The 16679-nt window shown below is 38.7% G+C and overlaps 2 protein-coding genes across 2 annotated transcripts in view; both read right to left on the reverse strand.

Moving 5' to 3' along the window:
• LOC129740054 (uncharacterized) overlaps positions 1 to 5054 on the reverse strand; it is a 36301-nt gene extending 31247 nt beyond the window's left edge. The window contains exon 1 of the mRNA XM_055731642.1: positions 3371 to 5054. The gene's annotated coding sequence lies outside the window, so the exon portion shown is untranslated. The remainder of the gene's footprint in view (positions 1 to 3370) is intronic.
• LOC129740062 (high affinity copper uptake protein 1) overlaps positions 1 to 16679 on the reverse strand; it is a 409058-nt gene that overhangs the window by 319350 nt on the left and 73029 nt on the right. The window lies entirely within an intron of this gene.

Below are 16679 nucleotides of genomic sequence, written 5' to 3' on the forward strand. Positions count from 1 at the left end.
CGCCCTGATGCTTTCTGAGTGTGTTTGTGTTTGGTGTCATTTATCATTGACAGGTTTTTTCCGATTTCGAAACTGATGTTCTGAGAATTTCTAATGAGTTGCATTTACCTTTAAAGGTACGATTTCCAAATCGAATCTTTTTTCGGGTGTTCATTTCCTAGTTTATATAAGTAAAATTTGGTAATCGATCAGGATCAGGAAGACTACTTCAGAAAGTTGAACTTTCAAAAGGTTAACAGCTAATGAAGGGCCATTAAGAGTAATCAAAAATAAGTGAGAATATTTTGAAACTTTCTCTCTCTGAGACCAAATTTTAATTTCTAATTAATTTAAGACCACAGCCGAGAATAATTATGAGCTGTACTCTCAACTCGCTCAATGATCTTAATTAGGTCTTGTAAATGGTACTGGGTAGGCAATTTTCCATACTCATCTGAGGAAAACTAAAGTTAAAAACGAATTTATAATCACCGAATAGAATTGAAGGGACAGCTAATTTTTGACCTAACAGTTTTGGCTGCCTAATTTTACCCAATCAGTGAGTCGAGAGGACTGCCAAATTTAGGCCAAAACATACAAATTTGGTTCATCGAGTAAGTTAAAAATTGGCGAAAAAACATTTATAATAGTCATGTCTTTCCTAACCAATTTAAACTTACACGATGGTCTAGATTTGTATGTTTTACCTTATTTTTGCGGTCCTCTCGACTCACTGGTGAAGTAAAGTGAACTCTAAGGTTGATATTAATTGGCTGTCTTAACACGTTCGTCGCCACGCTCATTTTGGTAGTTTTACTAGCCGGGCCCAAAGAAATTTTCAGAGAGAGAAAGCAAAGAGGGAGAACTTCCCATATTCGAAACGTGTGCAAAGCTGAGCGGTAAACTCATGTAAGAGAGCGTCACACGCTTCTTGATGTGACGGGTCCCCCCCAGGAAATACACCCGTCACCCGAATATGGGTGCCGTGGCGACGAACGTGTTAACATGTTTGTCGGCATGGGACCCATATTCGTGTGACGAGTGTATTTCCTGGGAGGCCCCGTCACATCAAAAACGTGTGACACTCTCTTACTCAAGTTAGCCGCTCAGTAAAGCCACACGTTTCAAATCTTGGAGTTCTCCCTCATTTCGTTCTCGCTCCGAGAATTTCTATGGGCTCGTCTAGTAAAACTACCTAAATGAGCGTGGCGACAAACGTGTTTATTTTATCGGCGATCTTGATGAATTGACGAAAATTAAAAAAAAAAAAAATTAGTATCCCCAATTGAGATGACGAACAACTCCCGGAGGCCTTAAGTTGCTAAACGAGGGGCTTAATATGAAAGGTAAAAAAATCGTAGATTTAGGCTTTCGAGTGAAGTGAGAGGACAACTTTTGCAGCTTTTTTTTTTTTAATTTAAAGCCTCTTGGGTTATTCTTCCCATAAACTGCACGGTAATATTTCATTTAAAGCATTATAAACCACGTTAAAATAAAAAGTGGAGTTAACTACAGATTCCAAGGAATGCAATTATATCTCTGTTGTGTTGTCAATCGAAAACGTTCACTGAAGAAGGTAGTAAGTTGCTATCGAAATACCGGTATATGAACTTTTCATTTACCGTGGTTGAATTAGAAGGAATTTTTCGATTGCTTTGATTCAATTATATTTATTTTCCCAGTAGTTTTGATAACTTACCAAAATATTTCTCAATTTACCCGAAAATTTTAAAAATGCACCAACAAAAGCAGAGCACACTCGAGAGAAAACATTTCAGAACAGCTAGCTAAAAACTTTTTATTCGACCATATACTTGAATGTTGATTCTTTTTTCAAAAAAAACTTATCTAACGATTTCAGAAAAATAAGTATAAACTTTAATTTTTTAAATTCCTTGGAATCTGCAGATAACGATAGTATAAATTTCATGCTAAATGCCTGTCGACGAAAAAAAACTTTGTTTGGTAGAAGCAATGCATTAGCATTATATGCGTTCTTAATAAAAATGGTATCGCATGGAAAAATGGGCGAATGCGTTAAATAGAGTATATAAAAACCTATAAAATACTTTCGAATGGACATTTAAAAAAAGCAATTGTAAACTGCAAAAAGGAAACATGTGTGTCTCTTACAATAATAGCACAAGAAGGTTGCACTCTTTAGAGACTAGGATTTAGTGGAGCACGTGCCTTACGGAAGTCACATCGGTCCAACGTTTTTTCTACTTAACATACATGGTTTTCAATTTTTTTAAATGACAAATTCAGTCTATTAGCGGCTGTCTTAGTCTGTTCTAGCAAATTATGTCTGTATAAGTTATATCGCCAAGAAAATTGGGACAAAATTTGTCTTTTTTAAATCGGAATACAGTAATAGTCCAATTTAGTCTGCCCTATGAGGCATTTAAGAGTGAAAATGTTTTGATATCGAGAAAATCAAGTCATGTTTCACATGTTGAGTATCAATTCTCTTACATCTCAACACCAATCGATTTAAAACATGGTTTGTTTTTAGTGTTTCTTACAGAATTGAGTTTTTTTATGTTAAATTCTTTTCAAAAAGATATAAACAACCGAAGTTGGCAAGTCAGTTATCCCTGAGCCGGTGTTCACGAGTTCGAGCCCAAGAGTAAACATCGAACACAGTTGTATCGGATAGATTTTTCAATAACTGTCCGTCAACTACAACATTAATATGAAGTCGCAAAAGCCATAAAAATGGTGAATGGTGAAATAAAAAAAAATTGGCATAGTAAAACTTTTTTTCTTTCCGATGAAAAAAAAAAGTTTGACTGAGCCTAATAGATATTCAAACAATGCTTTTTAAGAGTGCATGTAAAATACAGTTCTGAAGTACAAATAAGCTATCCGAGATTTGCGACAGAACGGTAAATTTTCTTCGTTAAGGTAAAAATTGCACGTGGCGTATTTTGAGGAGCCTAGATGTAATTAGTCGAGCTTAAGTATAATAAGAAATTCAACTACCAAAAAGCAATTTGACTAATACCATTGATAGTTTGAGTAAAGAGTAAAAAAAAGAACAAAAATACTAAAGAAACTCAACTCAAACTGTAAAATATTCAAATCCTGTTTGAACATGATGACATCCAGAAAAATTTCAAATATGTGATCAAATTTCCAGGTCAAACTAACTCAGAAGAGAAGTTCCTCAACCCCAACAAAACGCAGATGTTTCCGCAGAAATTTCATTGGGTGATGATGTTTTTTAACTTTCTTATCAACCAGACGGTAATGCGAGTCATCTAAATTTTAAAATGACAGCGCGTCATAGCTATGGACGGTAAATATTCTTAGGCAAAACTTTAGCCCAAGTTTCAATGGTTTTAACCGAAAAAATTAAGAGTGAGAGTGACTGGCTTTTTCAACTTACCTTGAACCGCCCGCGGAGAAAAACGGCTGCGTATCTAGTGTATCTAGTTAGGATCACGCAGGCTTGCGCGTTTACGTTTCCTGCACGTGTTTTTTCGTTGTTAGTTTGCTTCACTTTTTAAAGATTAAACTTATCTCGTTTCAAGGGAAATTGCACTTTTATCTGTTAAACTTTGAATCCACTTCTTAACGTAAGGGTCGTGAATCATCCGCTTCAGCTTCGCTGTGTCAAAGGTATCATAATCCGTTTGTCATTTTTTTTCGTTTGGTTTTCTGTAGAACTTGGTTTCGTTACGTGTCACATGGAAAGGTCTTCACAGCTTCCGGAATACAATCCAGGAGACGAGAAGAAGGTTGTTGTTTGACGTGTCACTCATTTAGGTTTTTTTTTAGCAAAATCCAGCTTCGATCGCGCACACACAAAACTGGGGGATATCATTCAAGGAGGCCTTGAGAATCCCCTTTCACTTTTGCAAGAGACCGAATTCCGTTCGTCGCCGCCTTCTCAGTTGTTGTTGCTGTCGTTCTCCAAGGAAGCGGGCATGTCAATGCCAACTTTGATGATCAATTTCCGGTTTCGTTTCGCTTCTTTGATAATCACACATATAGGGAGGTACCCGCCCACTCGAAAAATTGAACCCGTTCGTTCTTCGACGGCGGGAAAATCTTCTCACACGGTTGACTGGTTATTCTTCTTCGATGGTTGATTTGGTTTCTGTTTGCTTTTTGGCAGTTTACACTAGTAGGGTTAATCCGTCCAAGTTCTGCTTCTTCGGTAAACACTTGTCATATCTTTTTGATTTTTTTTTTCAAAACTAACACAAAAGGGTTTGAAGGTTCTGGAACTTAGGTTAATCGCGCGCGTATACCCACGTTACTACTGCCACTTGAGACGATCACTTCTCGCTAAGTCCTCTTTTGATCAGTCCGTATCGCGGTTTATTCCTTCAAGTTTTGCGGTTTTACTTCAAGTCGAACCTCGACCGCATGAACGATCTCACATCGAACAACGCACGCTGAAAGGAGGAGCCGAAAAGGAAAAGATGTTTCCTCCTCGACAGTCTTGGCAGATATGAACGGCGAGAAATTGAGAAAGACGTTTCTCAGCGCGGCCGCAGACCTCGATTCGGTGCGGCTGCGAAGACTCCAATCGAAACAACGATGAACGTCGACCGCACGTTGTTGCGATATCTACATACGACGGAGGTTTGATACCTAGTGTTCCTCCTAGAGCTATCTCACGCGCGGACGACGACGACTTCGACGATGTCTTCTCCGATGTTGGAAGACACACACAAAGCCCACAACAAGGTGGCTGAGGAAACCCTACAGAGACGACGACGACTCCCGGGAGGAAAATCCCCGTGTTGTTGATACGACGATACTTCTGCTCTGGTCGTGTGCGCAAGAGCGAGCCAAAAATCCCAAGAACCCCATCATTCGCTTTTCCGTGGTCGTAGGTTCTCTCTCACTGATAATAGTTTTCCACACCATTCAAGCAGCAAGCGTTGATTCTGACTCCGTCTTCACATGTGTGGCCTGGCCGTCTCCATCCATAAGCCACTCGTTCTCGCTCTCTCCTCAATCTCATTCAGTCAGCAAGTCAGCCAGCCAGCAGAAGATTCAATCAACGGCGGACGAACGAACGAAATCCCTGGTGATGATGAGCTCTCTCACCAGGTGAACAACCTCCTCGTGAGAGAACCCTCTCCCAAGCTGATTCGCTTTGTTCCAATCCAAAGTTTCCAAACCTGCAGTCCCGCACGTTTTGGTGGTGAATATAGGTCCATTTCCATGTGGTGAACTCTCCTCTTCAGTTTTTCTCTCTTCTACTTATCCGGCCGACTGTGAGAGACGAACCATCGCCTTCGCCATCCGTTTGGATGGCCCTGACTGAAGAGAAGGAAAACCCACCTTCCTCCTTCCGTTTTTTTTCCTTTTTCCTAAATTTTTCTCAAACACTACCACAAAATCGCACAACCTTCTGCTGGCTGATCAAGTCTTCTCGGTTTGGATCGTTAATTTTCCTCTCCATATTTGCTGCTGTTTCTGCTATTAGCTACTTACTCTTTGTTTGTGGTGGTGGTGATGGAAAATTTTCACATCCGAATTCCAAGGTCCGAACCGAACACAACACAAGAGAAGAAAAAAACGCGGAAAATCCTCTGACGATGGACTGATGGATGATACAGAAACAGAATGACCGTGGCTGACTGGTTTGGTTGCCTTGTTTACCTACCCATTCGCTCACCTTTTCCGCCTGCTTCGATTTTTCGCTACCAACCAATCAATGCATATTTTCGCGGATTTTCGCTAATAAACCATCAGTTACCTATCCCTCAAAACCACTAGAAGAGCTTAAAAAATGCAATGGTCTCAAACTGACACAATGTTGTTGGATTGAGCTGTTTCTACTGTTGTTGTTGTTGTTGCCCTCTTGGTGTGGTGTTGTCGAATTATGTTTTAATGATGCTTTATGCTGGTCTGGGCCTGCGTGCGTTTTGTATTAGTTTGTCGATGTGTCTGCAAACCGACCCGGACCGGACGATTGACTTCCGGGATGGGGAGGGTTAATGAGCGACATTGGAAAGGTTTTAGCTAGCCGTTTTACGGTGAAATGCGATAACTGCAAGCTGCATGGCACCTCTGGCTTGTTTGCTTTCTGAGATTCGAATATTAAAATTGCTCGATGGTCTGGGCAATTTGTGAATGTGATTCAATTTTTTTTCTAATATTTATTCCGATGAATTATTATGAATATTTTTGCGTTGAATTGTGAAAACTGCCAAAGTTTAAAACGGTTCTTGAAAACGGTTCAAAGTTTTTGTATTAAACCTCATGAAGGTTTCCTTCAGATATAAAATTCAGAAACAGAAGGAGAAAGGTGGAGAAAGGTCCTTCCACGAAAATGGTCTACAAAATCTTCACATGTTTCTTATAAAACCATAAGGACGCAAAAAACTTTCAAAAGTACATTTATGGAACCTGTAGAGTCTTTCAGAAGCATTTCGTTTTATGAATGGCATAGTCATCCTAATAAGATAGTTGGTGTTTGCGAGGCATTGTTCGAGTAGACAAAGATGTTTCAAAGATGGAATAAAAATAATACCTGGAAAATTGTTAAATATTTGTACAGACTAAACCTAAAGTTTTTATTCAAGCGAGAGACTTGAAAATAACAAAAATCTATATTTTGACAATCTTTGTGTATGCGATGTAACGCTTCTTATTTAATCAAATAATTTGTTGAAAAACGTGTAGATCACGTATATGAAACCCAGTTTTCCCTCCATTTTTCTCTGTAATGAGGGAAAAGAAGATCGAATTAAATGTATCAATTAATTTCGTATCAATCATTTTATCCTTTTCCGATTCTTTTATGACAGCTTCTTATGAAAATAACGTTATTTGTAATTTTCGTTTATTTTTCTAATTTCCATGCATTCTTTTGAAAAAAGAGTTTCGCCGAATAAGTATTATTGGATTTCTTAAAGTGTTGAGATTGAAATTATTTACCATTTCAAAATTTTGAGCTACACAGTGAAATATAGACATCTTTTGATTTTTTTTTTAATTTTCATCACCGTTTGTCTTAATTCATCAAGAGCAAATGGTTAGGAATTTTGTATTTGAATCAACTGCTGAGCTTCTAAATTCTAGGTTTTTTCTTTCAAATTTTAATACGATGACAAATTAAAAAAAAGTGAATAAAGTTATAAAACCGAAATTTTTTAAATATTTTTTTTCGCTAACAGCAGACAATGCATTGCTTCATCATACAGTCCATTTCTCTCGCTCATCTAAAACCAAATTATCACGTAATAAAAAAAATAAATTTCCTCTTCACGGAAAAACTTGATAACCTTAAAAATTAGATAAAAATCACATTCAGAATTTTCGAGAATTTGGTTTTGAAATTATATTGCCCCTTTTTTAGTGGGATAGGAGACAGGTTTATAAGGCTAGAATCTCATTTTGTGAAAACCAGTTAACCCAATAAACATTTTGGCTGCTTAAGAACGGCAATTCGCTGAACAAAAGCTGAGCTAAAGCGTAATTGCTGCTTCAGCTTAATGGTTGAATAAAGACAAACTATAACCATGTTTCAGCGTTTAAAGAAGTCTCAGTGCAGCCAATAGGAGGAGTTGAAGAGTTGCTTCCATAACACTATTTCAGCCTTTGTTCAACCATTCGCTACCATTGGAATTTGACAGACTGTGAACTGTGGTAAAATTGCCCTGCATGATGGCGGCTTGATTGGAATGAGAGGGGAATTTTTCTTTTCTTTATGCAATGAGATTTTTTTATGATTTCTCATTTAGCTTAATTTTGAAATAAAGAATAAATTTTCTCAAAATTTTATTTTTGGTGCCCAAAACTGAAAAAAAAGATCATTTCTCTCACACTTCTTTTAAAAAAATATTCGGTTGAGAATTGAGAGGTATGTTGGTCGCTTAAGAACGACAAATTTTCATCGCGCCGCAGATTTCATGATTGGTTCTGCGTACTGCGGCATGCGACCAACAAGCCGGAGGTTTAAAAGTCGGGGCGGTTGAAACGAAACGAAAAAAAAAAACAACACAGAGGGGAAAAAGTGGGTGCGAAACATCTGACAGACAGACATTTGACTTTTTTTTTATTTTTTATTTTTTGGATGATCCGTCAATTGACGTTTAATGACGTTTGCTGAATAACTTCTCCAGATCAAGATGATTAAAGGCTGAAGACACGTGAATTAGTGAATTTTGGATACCTTCTTTCAGCCAGATTGCTGATTAAAAATTGAACCACGATATTTTTTCAGCGTTTATTCAGCAAAAAGTGTTTGTTGGGAAGTTCCATAAATCTTGAAAATCACGTGAAAGGTGTTTAGATTATCATCATACATCAATTTTATATTGTTACTGGCTGACCCGGTGTGCTTTGCTACACCTTTCAAAAGTAAATTAAATTTTCAGAAATTATTAAAATTTTTAATGTTCTGTTGGCATTATTTTGAATCCAATTATAACACAATTCAAATGAAACCGCTAATTTTCTGAATCTTGATCTATAAATCTGTGTTAATGATCTGATCATTTGAATCTGTTTCTTTAAGTTCGCTCTGAAAAAGGAGGGTCTCAAATCATTCGTACGCAAACAACCTAACTTATTAAATATGGTTTTTTGCTTGATATGTTCCGGATTTCTGCTACAAAAACTGATAAGAGAGCCCCCCTTTCTTTCTGATCGTCTTCTGCTGAATAGAGGTCATGGTCTTTAATAATCATACCCATTTTTTTCGTACCGAAAAATCCTCTCATCTATCCCAATAAACATTTTGGCTGCTTAAGAACGGCAATTCGCTGAACAAAAGCTGAGCTAAAGCGTAATTGCTGCTTCAGCTTAATGGTTGAATAAAGACAAACTATAACCATGTTTCAGCGTTTAAAGAAGTCTCAGTGCAGCCAATAGGAGGAGTTGAAGAGTTGCTTCCATAACACTATTTCAGCCTTTGTTCAACCATTCGCTACCATTGGAATTTGACAGACTGTGAACTGTGGTAAAATTGCCCTGCATGATGGCGGCTTGATTGGAATGAGAGGGGAATTTTTCTTTTCTTTATGCAATGAGATTTTTTTATGATTTCTCATTTAGCTTAATTTTGAAATAAAGAATAAATTTTCTCAAAATTTTATTTTTGGTGCCCAAAACTGAAAAAAAAGATCATTTCTCTCACACTTCTTTTAAAAAAATATTCGGTTGAGAATTGAGAGGTATGTTGGTCGCTTAAGAACGACAAATTTTCATCGCGCCGCAGATTTCATGATTGGTTCTGCGTACTGCGGCATGCGACCAACAAGCCGGAGGTTTAAAAGTCGGGGCGGTTGAAACGAAACGAAAAAAAAAAAACAACACAGAGGGGAAAAAGTGGGTGCGAAACATTTGACAGACAGACATTTGACTTTTTTTTTATTTTTTTTTTTTTGGATGATCCGTCAATTGACGTTTAATGACGTTTGCTGAATAACTTCTCCAGATCAAGATGATTAAAGGCTGAAGACACGTGAATTAGTGAATTTTGGATACCTTCTTTCAGCAAAATTGAACCACGATATTTTTTCAGCGTTTATTCAGCAAAAAGTGTTTGTTGGGATATCTATAAAAATGAATTTATGTCTGTCTGTCTGCCTGTCTGTTCCCTATAGACTTGGAAACTACTGAGCCGATTCAATCGAAACTTGACAGGTGGGTGCTTTTGAGACCTGGGAAAGTTCCTGTTATGGTTTGAGACCCCTCCCTCAAACTGAAAGGGGGAAGAAGATCTTCAAAGAAAAGACAAATGTTTGCATTATTTGGGAACCATTCGAGCAAATGGTACCAAATTTGGCATGGGAGAGTATTTGACAACGAGAAATACTTTAATGAATGTTTGGTACCCCTCCATTTTCCAGTGGTGAGATAGGAAGGGGCGAGGAGAGCTAGCTTACAGGGTTTTACATACGTCGAGAACTAATTAAGTTAATGGAACCAAATTTGGCATGGGAGGGTATTTGGGTACGAGAAATTGTTCTATGATTATGTAGGACCCCTTCCCTCTTCCGATGGGGATAAAGGAAAAGATGAAGGAGGCTCCCATACCTTTTTAAAGCATAATTTGGGAACTATTCGAGTAAATGGAGGCAAATTTGGCCTGAAAGGGTATTTGCGTACGAGAATTAATTCTATGAATATTTGGGGCCTCTCTCTTCTTCTAGTTCTCTGTTTTTACAGTGGAAAAATTTCAAGGGAAGCGGATGCTCCCATACAATTTTTTACATTACTCGAGAACTTCCAGCGAGCGGAACCAAATTAAGCTTGGTAGGTATCAGGAATGTTTCTATGAATATTTATTATGTACTACTGCCTGCTTCCAGTGAGGTGATAGGGAGAAGAGGGAGGGGCTCCTTTACAGTTTTCCGCATAACTTTAGAGCTTATCGAGGACATGGAACTAAATTTGGCATGGTAGGGAATTAAGACAAGACGAGAGTAGGTTATATGCTTATTTGAGACTCCTTTCTCCTTCAATTAGGAATAAAGTTAGGGGAAAAAGGAAGCTCTCATACAATTGTTTTGCATAAACAAAAAATGTATCTATCAAATGGAACCAAATATGACATGGGAAATCATTTGGGTACAAGAAATGGTTCTATGATTATTTGAAACATCACTTTTCTTCCAGGGAGTACACAGGAAGTAGGAAGGGGTTCTTCAATACAATTTTGTTGGTATAGCCGGAGGAGTAATTAAGCAGCTGCGTTAAATTTCATAAATAACAAATTACAAATTACAAATGAAGCTCCCCTTTTCCTTTCCGTTGTCTTCAATGGAAGAAGGAAGGGGTCTCCAATAATCATATAAACATTTCTCGTTCCCAAATATCCTCCTATGCCAAATTTGATCCCATTTGCGTTGTTTTTGCCCCCTCTCCTTTTATATCTCCCTTCTGAGAAGAAGGGATCCATTTTTTATCCAAATTCTCTCCCATGCCAAATATGGTTCCATTTGCTTAATTAGTTTTAAAGTGATGTAAAAAATTAGAAAAGAGCCCCCCCCCCCCCCCCCATTTTCAATTTCCCTACTGGAAAGAAGGTGGTGTTTCAAATAATCATAAAAATATTTTTCGTATCCAAATAGCCTCCCATGTCAAGTTTGGTACCATTTGCTTGATCGGTTTTCGAGTTATTTAAACATTGTGGAGGGAGGGATCTCAAATCATTATACGAACGAACAGACAGACAGAAATTCAATTAACTAGATATAGATGTAGTTATTATTGTATGGAACTCCCATTGGAAGCCCTCTCCCCCAATGAGTACAACCGAACAATTTTCAATTACAATGCAGAACTAAAATTAAAATTCGAATAAGAAGAAACGATTCCTTTCGCTACATCTTATTGCATTTGGACTCACGTTCTATCAACGTTTTTTTTTCTATTTCAAAATGAGTAACATTCCAAAGCGAGTGGTGTTGATCACATTTGCGTCAAAGCTTGCCGTTTGGCGTCGCTTCCTTCCGACCTCACTATCGGCTATCCAAACATCCCCAGCCAGGTATGACTACCCAAAAAAAAAACCGGAAAAATGTCGTATGGCACAAGTTGCAACACATCTGACACGAACGAATATCTCAAAGTGTCACACACCTATGTAGATATACCTTTAGCACCACACAGCTGACTCATCAGCGGGCAGACTAAATAAATGTGGGCAAACAAGTCATAAGAGTCCGAAATGAGTCCCATCCGTCAAGAAATTCGTGCGATATGATGGGAGCAACGAGAAAGAAAGACGACGACGCACACGGGAAAAGATAAAATTACCCGACCTAGACATCATAAATTCTACTTTTGCGCCATACTCGACCCATCGAAGTTGGCGACGGGCGTGGGTATTTAGAAGAAGGCGATTGGAAGAGTGGCCCTTCCGTATCACCACAGAACAGAGCAAGCAGCAAAGTCAGCGCACACTAAGCTTTCGTAACTCCTGCTGCCTGTGCTGTGCTGTATCGTTTTTTTCCCATTCCATCATTTTTAAAATTCCATCAATTTCCCATAAAATCGGAGCAGGCGAACCGGAGAGACTGACTTGACTGATGTTCATCAGTCTCCTGTTACCTTATACTTGCCGTGTCTCCTCTGTTCGTCCGTCTCGCGTCTTGTGTCCCCACATTACCGTCTGCTAATTCTGTTTTGGATGGGAAATGACCGTTGCGATGGAGATGTATGGCTACTTATGCGAACCATGTCCACCGGCTAGTCCGATCCATCCACACGGAGCAGCACACATTTGCTTATCTAATCAATAATAAAATCGTACACAGCGCGCAACTTCTTCTGAGCTTGCCGGGCTACCGCAAAACCAAGACTCGGTTGCTGCTGCTGCTGCTTGTTTTGTTGTGACTTCTGCTCGTTTCATTACGACTTTTTTTCGCTTAGTCTCGAATGACTTCTGATGGTCTGTTGCGTTATCTCGAGGAAGCTCTCGAACTAATCTAAACGTCTAAGAAGCTGTGTCAGATTTGTTTATTTATTTTAGAATTTTTAAAAGATTCACCATAATCCAAACACCATTTTTCCACTGATCATAGCAACCCATTGTATGGTTTGTCATTAGGCGTTCGAAATCCTAATCTTCAACGCCTTCTGCGTTCGAGAAAATCAATCGATCTCAACAATCGATCGGAAATGGTTTTTCGAGAGAGCATCGGATGTCAGTCTCTTTGCAGACTTCTAAATCGAAAGATGCTTGGTGACAGCAAAAATTTGCCAAGTTTTTTCGTAATCATCACCATATAATATCAATATCCGACGAACGACGACGTTCATGTTCATATGCCTCTCGTTTTTTTTTCTTTCGTTTCTGCCAACCCATGGGTAATCCGATAGTTTGCTACCGGTCGATGGATGGGACACTACTCTGGGAGCTTTTTCACTTTACACGTGATTGTGGTCAATGAACATTTGGGGAGGTGAATTGGAGTTTTTTTGTAGCTGACTTTCCGTCTCACCCACCATCTCTCGTCCTGGTCTCAATTAGTTCCGCTGAATTTGAGCTACTCTGTACTGATTAACTGTTCGAGTAGTTTATCTTCTGGGTATTAATTTCATTTCGTTTCAAGATTTTTTTCAATGTGTTTCATAGTGGAGCCTAAAAAAATACCATAAATCTATTGTTATAAATCTATTTATGATTTTTAAACTTAGTTTTCAAGGATAATGCTAAATGAAATTTAAGCTCTACTCTACAGTATCCACACATAAACGAAAATTACCGAGTTCGGTAATTGTTTTACCGAAATCCTAACATGAGTAAATCGTTAAACAGTTCGGTAAAAAATAAACGAACATCGGTAAATCGATTCTGCATTTACCGATGTTCGTCTGTTTTTTACCGAAAAAATTACCGAACAGTTTAACGATTTACACATGTTAGGATTTCGGTAAAAAAAATTACCGAACTCGGTAATTTTCGTTTACTGTGCATGTCGACTGTGAAAAACCCATCACTTGATGTCTTTTAACTGCTTGACACACTCGTGCGGCATGGTAGTGGAACCACATAGGTGGAATATGAGGAAGAAAAGGCGGACCAAGAATGCGTACGTTTTCTCCTAAAGTGTTTCCCAACCTCAATTACGATGCTAAATTATTCTGAAACTTGAAACAAGAATGCTATCTGACATCTTCATCACGTCTTTTTAATTCGAAACATGATCGTAATGACAATATGGTCCTTCGAGCCGGATTCTAGAGTAGAAAATTAGAAAGGACATGAATAAGGTGATCAAAGTGTGAGTTTTGATAAAATTTACCACAATGCATTGCAATCGTATAGCAAAGTCAATCGACAGCTAAGAAATCCTGCATTATGCCATCAACTTCGCATGATTGATTTTTTAAATTGAATCTGGATCCGATATTGAAATCCAAAGTTAAACATAATCACTGACTCCATCTCCCATCTTAAGATTCAATCGATGGAACAGGAAAAGCATTTCGATTCAGCTCCCATGAATCGGATTTGTTATGCAATACCTATTCCCGGGGGACAACTTCCTCTCATTCTTGTGTGCCAAAGTCAACGACCATCTTTCGGACGATCGTTTCCTGCGCGCCAGTCGTAAGTCGGAGGCACCATTTCTTTTCGTCTTTCTGGCTTTCTTAGTCTTTCGAGTCAACGAGGAAGCCAAGATGAGACCCACCGAATAATGCTGCCACTCACGATCTATAAGAACCGTTCTTTCTCCCAATTCTTACCGACAGTATGTATAGTGGAGGTGCTGGAGCCAACTGGAACCACCAGCATGACCGGATGCGCATGTCTTTACCCCGAAGCGCGCATTGATCATCATCAACTTCAACAACGGTTGGATGTGTCAATGGCCAACACATCTCTGCGTACTTCACCTCCCAAAGTCCCCCGGACTGACTTCTGTTTCCCGATCCGTGTTTCTCAAAGCAGGTGCGGGATGATGATGGCATCGCGCGGATCCCATCCCAAGTTTGTCTCCATGGTAAGTATGCTGGCTTCCATCATGTGAAACCCTGGTCGATCACCAGCACCCTCGCCACCACCACCTTCTTCGAAAAAAACGTGAGAGAAAGAGGAAGAGAAAAGCTTCTACCAAATGTATGCCTTCTTTTGACTGCTTGGAGCCGTAAAAGCTGTGCCCCCGGGGAGTACGTGATCGGACTGGCCAATGAACGAACGAGAAAAAGATGATGCCCGCGCTTTTCTTGGTCCGTACGCCGCGCTTTGAATCGATCGGTTACTTCCTTTCTCTCGCTCTCGCCCACAGTTCTTCTTTATTACCTGATCAACTTGATTTACGTGAAGAAGCTATCTGGCATTGCTGGCGGTGGGATCATATGCTATGGACCCTCTTCGAGGTCCCCACCCCAGACCTGTTTTGGCCTGAGGTAAGTGGGGCGCGGAGAATCGAGTACCTATTCTTTTTTCCTGTGGCAGAACACCGTCCGAAAAGAGATGTTACACACGGTAGCTAAATATTATTATTTGAATGTCTCATAGATTGAGATCTTCATAAGCTTAGAAGACTTAAATGAAGTCGATGTTGCGGTGTCTCGAATAAACTGATCCGGAAAATAAGCGATACAAAGGTCAAATTTATTGAGTCCGTCCAAAAACGAAAAAAGGTGAATTTAGCTCTACTGTTTAATAATGATCGTCAAACATTAAGGAAGTCGTTTTCCGGAACATTTTTCCTTCCTTTCTTCCTCTTTTGTTTTGTTAGAATCTGGCTCGAAGGACCAAAACTTTGTTGAACAAGGAATATGTTGCCGCAAGTGTTCTCAGTCTCTTAGATTTCTAACCTCAGAATCATGTTATAAATTTTATTTCAAAATCACAAAACTAAAAAAACTCAATACTTTTTTGCCTTTCTTTCAGAAAGGTATAGTTATCGGTCGATTTGGGAGATCATTAATTATGGGTCTTAGATATACCTTTATAGGTACCTATCGAATCAGCTCGATGAGTTCTGATGATGTCTGTGTATTTGTGTGTATTTGTGTGAATTTTTGTAAACTTTGTTCTCGACGTTTTTGTGAAACTGAGCAGTACAATAAGAATGATTTTTATCTTGAAAAATTTGATTTTTTTTCTTCTTCAACCTATAAAAGAAAGAAAAAAAAACAAAATAGTTTGAAAATTAAATTTTCATAGTAAATATCAAAAATCATCGCTCCAAAAAACGTGTCAATTTGGATTGCTAGCCACAACCAGCAATCACTAAAATCAAGATTATCGTGTCTATGACGTCAAATTATACGTGACGTCATAGATACGCGCTTGCTATCTAAAAGTATGGATCTGTCGATGTGTGGAAGGGAGAACAGACAGGCTTTACTCAGGTTCAATGTCATCGTGACAGACACCATGTGAGAGGAAGACGACAACTATAATTTTCCCGGGCAATCTTTAAATTTTTCCTATTAACGGTTCAGTTTGCAACCGAACCATTCCAAAAATTTCGGAGCCGTAGCTCCGAATTATTAAACTTAAAAATGGTTTGCACCAAGGGGTACAACCCCGAAATACTAGAGACTAGAAGTCGTTGATGAGTACGTCATGCCCACACTGCATGGTACGAAAGCGATAGTAACTTCGCCCAACATTATATTCAGGCACAGATTGCTCTGAGAAGGGGAAAACAACACGGGTACGCGGACGATGTATGCACATCCTCTCATCTTCTCACGTGCCGTTCGTGCTTATGAAGCTTTTTCTTAAGCAGCAACGACAGGAGAGTATTTCGCCCGTGGGAGCAAATTAAATCCAATAGGACAAATGCTACTGAATCCTCTCGAGCTTTAAGCTCTCGGGCTTGTTTTTTTGTTCCCTTTTCTCTTCCTCTCTTCAGATCTAACGTTGCGTTGTTGTTGTTGGGGTTGGTGTCTAGAGAAAAACGATGACGGCTTGGAGGTCAATCTGAACTTTCACTTGCTGAAGCCAATGGAAGATGACAACCAAACAGTAGCGCCACCAAGCCCTCCATAGTATAGTTTGAAGCATTTGGGTTTTTTTGGAAAGCTAATAATCATTATTGACAAAGTTGAAGAAACAGGAAAGAACTCCGAATTAACCATTTTCGCCAGGTTGACCAGATACAAAAATGACAAAATCGACAAAATTGACAAATTTGAAAAAAATTGACTAAATAGAACAATTTTACTAAATTGACGAAATTGACAAACTTGACATAATTCATTGATTTGACAAAATTCACTTAGTTGAAAAAATCATAAAATTGATAAAATTTATA

Source organism: Uranotaenia lowii, chromosome 1, assembly GCF_029784155.1.
Source record: "Uranotaenia lowii strain MFRU-FL chromosome 1, ASM2978415v1, whole genome shotgun sequence".
In the NCBI taxonomy this organism is placed as follows: domain Eukaryota; kingdom Metazoa; phylum Arthropoda; class Insecta; order Diptera; family Culicidae; genus Uranotaenia; species Uranotaenia lowii.